Source organism: Physeter macrocephalus, chromosome 11 (assembly GCF_002837175.3).
Source record: "Physeter macrocephalus isolate SW-GA chromosome 11, ASM283717v5, whole genome shotgun sequence".
NCBI lineage: Eukaryota > Metazoa > Chordata > Mammalia > Artiodactyla > Physeteridae > Physeter > Physeter macrocephalus.
In genome coordinates this window covers 1,784,020-1,790,942 of record NC_041224.1, presented here as the reverse complement: position 1 = coordinate 1,790,942, position 6,923 = coordinate 1,784,020, and the positions used below count along the sequence as shown (strand labels likewise).

The following is a 6,923-nucleotide window of genomic DNA, read 5'->3' as shown; positions in this document are numbered from 1 at the left end:
GGAGAGGCCACAACAGTGAGAGGCCCACGTACCGAAAAAAAAAAAAAAAAAAAAAAAATATATATATATATATAGCAATAAATGTGTGTGTACTTTTGCCTAACTAAACTGTTGCAAATGCTACTTATTACTTCCCTTTATTCATTTTCCCATAATGTTAGTATTTAATTTAAACCAGGTGTTGTTTTAATTGCTGATATGTATTCACAGCCTAGCACCATTTTTGCTGTTCTCAAATAACTCACAAAAAAGAGTAGGTAGAATTTTTAACAAGTTTGAGAAAAGGAAATTGGGATTCCAAAGATCAGAAGATCACGAAAGATCACACATGCTATGTATGGATTCATGTGTGTGAAGAGAAAAAACTGTCCATTTTGAGAGCAGAAACAACCTAAAGAAACCTTAGGAAATGCAAGCATTTCCTATGAAAGACTGGAGTTAGATCACTTAGGTGACTTTCAAAGATTGCATAACTAGTTAATGACTCAATCAGAATGTCTTCTCAGTCTCAAGGATCAAACTAGTAGGAAAGTGGGCATAAAATCCCAATGTCTGTTCTATAGAAAGAAGGACTTCCAGCAAAAGTGCCACATAAAAATGACAAACTAAAGAATTGTACTTTTTCTGTATTAATTTAGAGGCATTTAAGCAGAGACTGAACTTGTCAGGGAAGCTGTATATTAAGCATTTGATGGGTAATTGAACTAGATAACCATCAAGGTTCCTTCCAGACCACAGCATTCACAACTTGACAATTCAGTGACCATTATCATTGCACCTAAAAGTGCCATTTAAAAAATTCTGACTCTATTACCTTGACACATTTGGGTGTATGTCCTAAAGAAATAATTTTTTGAATTGAGGGATTAATGTTCTTAGCATGTGGTGCTTGCAGAGCTATTGATGCTGCCTAAGAAAATGTTTTAGAATTCCTGTCCATAGCAGACATAAATTTCACGTAATGAAATCATTTTCATAAAGTTGTCATTTACTCTTCTTTGCAAAGAAATTAAAGTTATGTTCTTATTATGGCTAAAGTCAACTCATATTAAACAATCAGAATTTTCTTATAAATCAGATACACAGACATACTAATGTATATAGAAATAGAGATATGTGGATTAAAATTTTCCTTGGAAGAATATTTCTTTGAATTTATTAATATAAATGTAATTTGAATTTTAAATTTTTAATCAAAGAGAAAATGTGAAAATTGTAACTTTTTTGTATTGTTCTATAATTCAGCTTAATGTACTCATGAGCCACTCCCTTTTTTCCAGTAGGACAATTGTTCTCAAAGTGTGGTGGAAGGACCCCTAGAAGTTCCCAAGACAATTTCAAAGGTTCTGCTAAGCCAAACTACTTCCATGCTATATAATACGGAGATATTTTTGCCCTTTTACTTTCACTCATGAATAAGTGTGCAGTACATCTTTCCAGAAACTACATGTTATGCAGGACATGTGTTTTTACTGCTAATGGAATATGTGCTTGTGTGTAATATTCCTATGTTTTCTGAAATCTATAGCATATAAATATTTGAATTGTCATAAATTAACTTAATTTTTAATTAGTACTTACACTATTCTATTACTATCACTGATTATACTTCTTTTTATGGAAGTCATAACGTGGATGTAGTTTTGTTTTGTGCTGCACCACGAGGCATGCGGGATCTTAGTTCCCTGACCAGGGATGGAACCTGCGCCCCCTGCAGTGGAAGCGCAGAATCTTAACCACTGGACTGCCAGGGAAGTCCTGATTATACTTCTTTTAATCTTTGTAAACTCATTATCATCCAATAAATCTTACTCTGAAATTCTGAAATTCTCCTTGTACCTACATGGAAACACAAAAAGAAGTAGAAGTTGTCTAGATTTGTATAATTTTAAATTTAAAAAAGTACTAATTTTTAATTATTATCTAAAGATAATATTTTTAGTAATAATAGTACTATTTTAGAATATAATCATTTATTTTCAAATAGAGGAAATATATATTATATTTGAGGAATGATTATTGGCTTTAAAAAAGAAGACATTTTCTCAACCCACAGATGCACCATCTACAACTAAAAATGCTGAGAAAAATTAAACTCTCATATTAGAGGGTTATTTGACTAATGGAAGAGAGAAATCTTCTCTAAAGAACCTGGTGAAACTGTAACCAAGAAACAAAACTGTGACAAAATGCTACTTTCCTCACCTTATAAATGCTGATAATTTTTTTATTGTGTCTTTTGAAACAGAATATTTTAAAACAGTTTTGTAGTGCCAGTTAAGTTGCAATGTTATTTTGAGACCAAGCATTCAAAAGTTTAAAAAATAAATAAATATTTAAAACATAGTTGGGCTAAAGTCTTTAGCAGACAAAACTATTTCTTACAGTTTTTCAAACTAGACTTGCAGAAGCCACTGAAACATCTTACAGGGAATGTTATCATATTCCATTGGCTAGAGAAGAACACACTATAGCTAGGGTTTAATAAAACTTTGGACAACTGACTTTGCTCAATGCTTGCTGATGAAAAATAAAGGCATTCACATCAGTGCCAATTTGCGGTATTAGAGTAGCTTGTCAAATTAAAAATTTCCTTGCAAACATGGAGCTAAGATAATTTCTCATCTGCACAACTGTACTTTTTCCTTACAAATGGATGAATCTACAGACATGGCTGGACTTGCTCATTTGCTTATATTCATCTGTTATGGATACTAAATAAGCAACTAGAAAGAGCTTGTTTTATGTGAATTTTTGGCACCAAGCACAAGTGGCACTGAAATATTCAAAATATTGAGTAATATTTTTTAATTACATCACTTTTTGGGCCCCATGGAAGAACTGTGTTGACTTTTGCAATGATGGTACAGAAGCAGCTATGGGTAAAACTGCTGGTACCTTAGCACAAATCAAGGTAGTGGTACCTAACTGTACTACTGGCCATTGTATTCTTCACTGATGGGTGTTTGTAAGTAAAAAAAAATAACAATAAGGTCAATGTTAATTAGGAATATTTGGTTTCTTGGCTCTCCCTGAGCACCTAGGATAATGGAATCTGGTGCTTGCTTTCTCCCTTGGAACATTCAGCGGATGCTTGAGGGATTTCACTTGAGAGTGATTTTAAGTTGGGAAGGAGAAGGATTCAGGAATGAGGGAGCATGTTGCTATCTTTCCAGAATTCCTCTTCGTAGTTAATTGGTAAAAATATGAATGACTAAATCCAATAATCTTTTCCTGGATGGCTAATTTATTACTAATTTTAACACAGAAATTCTTTGTTTTTCTTCACAAGCATAGTTCTAGGTTTGCAGATTTCCTTTCTGCTCTTACTTGTTTGTTTGTTATTTTATTGATTCTTAAATTTATTTACAGTCAAAAATATTTCATTTATCGTTGTCTCTCTCCCACTATTATAAGGCCCATAAGGATGGAGTTGATGTTTATGTTCTATTTGTTACTCCAGTGCCTACAATAATGACAGGTACCTAGTGGTTACTCAACAGATAATTGCAAAATGAATTATTTTTATATTCAATTTAAATTGTCTGAATTTTGCGAGATTTTTTGTGAACTATGCTTCCAATAAATCATCCTTAAGAACAGCAACAACAAAAAAGTCTATCCAATTATATTTACCATTATTTACAAAACAAACTAACAAAATTTCCTTTCTATGCATAGCAGGAATCTTTTAAAGCTTTTTTTTCTGTTTTATTATTCTCTTTTCTGACTTGAGATTTATTGCATTTAATTTGTGATACCTCATTGTTTCTTCTCTCCAAATTGCTCTTTGATATTTTTGCTTACTTACATCTTCCAGACTTATTTAATAATAAATACATGCTCTTAAATATGGCTCTATCTAATGGGTTAAAATCATGTAAATCCCTGTTTATAGGATACATGAATAAACCAAAGACATTAAAAATCAGAAATGTTACTATACTTGTCATTCACTGACATTTTCTGGTGGTCAATGCTGTGTTCCTTTCTGCTCAGGATATTAAAACTAGATCCAGCCTCACCGTGATTAGTCCCACACAACTGCGAGTCACCGTGGACCTAATTAAAAGCCCTTGCCCTTTTCGTTAAAGACTTTGAAAAGTCTCTTTCCCAGTTCGAGGTTAGTTGTACTTGTCTTCACATTCATATCGTTCTCACCCTAGCACATCCAGAGGAACATCAGACAACAGTTAATCTGCTCCTATTGCATCTGACCATCCACCTTACTCACCTTCTGGCTGTCTTCCTGATTCCTAGCTCTTAACAGAATCTCCTGATGGGTTTGAAGACTGGTTTAGAATCACTTTGTTGATGAAAATAGTTCCTCTCCTTGTCTTATGTCAACCGACTCTTCCTGCTTTGTTTTATATACAACCCCTTGATCCACAGTTTGGAGAACTACACATATACTCACATACACCTGTGCTTACACAATCACACAAATACTCAATGATAGGGCACACAATCACCAAGATCAAATGTGAGCACTCAGGTCGGTGTTTTTGTATAGGGATGCCAGTTCAGATCACACTGCAGAGGGCTAATTTGGCTGGCAATGCTCTTAAAGAGCACAGGTGATTTTGCCCTTCCACATTCACAACATAGCACATCATGCTGCATCAATATGGCTACACTGGCTGAGGTAATTTCCTATGTAGTTGTTTATTTTTTATTACTATCATCATCATCATCACCACCATCATCATCACTATTTACAACTATACCTATTTGCTATTTCTTGGCATTATAAACACAGCATGAATTTCATTGTCTCATTAAATCAAAGGTGTTCTAGAATACTGAATGTACCTATATTTGCCAAATCCAACATTATTTTCCAAGCCATCAAATTCGTTTCCATTTTAAAGAAGAGGATTCTGATGTTCAGAAAAGTAATTTTTCCCTAATGGCACACTGTGTGTCATTGATGGAGCTGGTAATAAAACCCTAGTTGTCTGAATCTCCAACTCCGTGCTCAACTGAAATTGCATTCTTCACTCAAAGCTAAAGGAGAAAATAAAAGTTACACGCTGATTCCACAGGATATGTTTTGCTAAACTAATGTCACCCATTTCATTCCTTGCAACCCAAACATACTTCAAGTACTATTTACTAAATGACCTGTGAAGGTCATTTCATGCAACAGTACAATGTTTGAAGTTTCTGAGTTATCCATATTTTGAAATATTAACAAAATATGTTTTGTGAGCCTTCTACCCCCTCATAAAGTTAATAGACCACTTACCTGCACTAGTCTCCTAATAAGGTTATGGACTTATTCACTCAAACTAATAATGATAATGACAAGTACTGAACTAAGTAGTGAAGAAGATTTTTTAAAAAGCTCCCTACCATTTGCCAAGAAAGCAATACCATTATAATTTAACATATACTATCTCAATGAAACTCCTTAATAAACAGTAAGATTGGTATTATTATTATTATTATTACTTTACTAGACATAAAGATAAAGCTTTGAGCATTCAATTCATGTAATTAATTAACAGAACCAAGTTTCAAATTCCATTCTTCAGATCAACATCTCCTACACTGAAAATAAGGCATTACTTTAAAACCTCTCAATTTCAAATCTAATAATAAATATGAAACTGAATTTAAGAAAGAGAAACTACTAGACTCAGCCTCTCCCCGCCAGCCCCGCCATCACTGCTGCAGTCACGACTGCTGATGGGGTGGATGAACGTTTACCTCTGCTCTCCACACCCCATTCGAGAAATGTCACTCCCATGTCCCCCCCGTACTTACAAGGAAGCAGCCCCAGAGCAGAACTCCCACCTCCGTACACAGCCATCGCCAGTCCAGATGCCAGTGGTATTCCAGTATTAAACTGCCATGTGTGCCAATCCCTCATCGATTTGGATGGCAAGCTTCACCAGCATGTGGTTAAGCGCACAGTTTGCAATGATGCCATGCCAGTCAAAAATCCCCCAACAAGGAAGAAGTATGTTAGCTGCCCTCGTAATTGTCTCCTCATTTTTAAGGACACGTCACGGCAAATAGGATGTCCAAGACCCACCTGTAGACACATAATTAACCTTGGCCTAGTAATGCTTATTTCTAAAGAACAGCCAGCTCACCCTGCATTGCCAGTCCAACCAGAAGGTACAAGGGTCACGTGTGGGCACTGTGGAAACATGTTCTTGTGGATGGAACTGAGGTTCCACACTCTGGCAAAATGCCCACACTGCAAAAATTTTCCTCAGTGGGTAGTGCACTTCCTCGAAGGTGCTGCTGTGCATATATTACCATTAGAATGACATGTATTTACACTGGAGTTGGATTAACTTTTGGCACCCAAATGTTGCAAGGCAATTTCATGCAACCTATGTTTCTTGGGCAGTTGCTTATCTTTTAGCTTTGATCTGCCTTATCTGAGCTTGTTATTGGGGAGCCATAAGAGTGAGTTATCCAGAATTTGGTTTTGCATAAGCTTGTTTATGATTTGGTCATGCAGGTGAGAGTATCTAGCAGTTCTCAATAAGCTACTCTGGACATCTTTAAATCATTTACCTAATGATTTTTGTTTGTGTTTTTGTTTGTTTGTTTTTTGGGTGTGTTGGGTCTTCGTTGCTGTGCGAGGGCTTTCTCTAGTTGCGGCAAGCGGGGGCCACTCTTCATCGCCCTGCACGGGCCTCTCACTATCTGTGTTGGGTCTTCGTTGCTGTGCGAGGGCTTTCTCTAGTTGCGGCGAGCGGGGGCCACTCTTCATCGCGGTGCGCGGGCCTCTCACTGTCGCGGCCTCTCTCGTTGCGGAGCACAGGCTCCAGACGCGCAGGCTCAGTAGTCGTGGCTCATGGGCCCAGTTGCTCCGTGGCATGTGGGGTCTTCCCAGACCGGGGCTGGAACCTGTGTCCCCTGCATTGGCAGGCAGATTCTCAACCACTGCGCCACCAGGGAAG

General features: G+C 36.5%; 1 pseudogene; it reads left to right on the top strand.

The window, feature by feature from the left end:
* Positions 1 to 4,515: 4,515 nt before the first annotated feature.
* Positions 4,516 to 6,453, top strand: LOC102977351 (type 2 phosphatidylinositol 4,5-bisphosphate 4-phosphatase-like; annotated as a pseudogene).
* Positions 6,454 to 6,923: the final 470 nt, after the last annotated feature.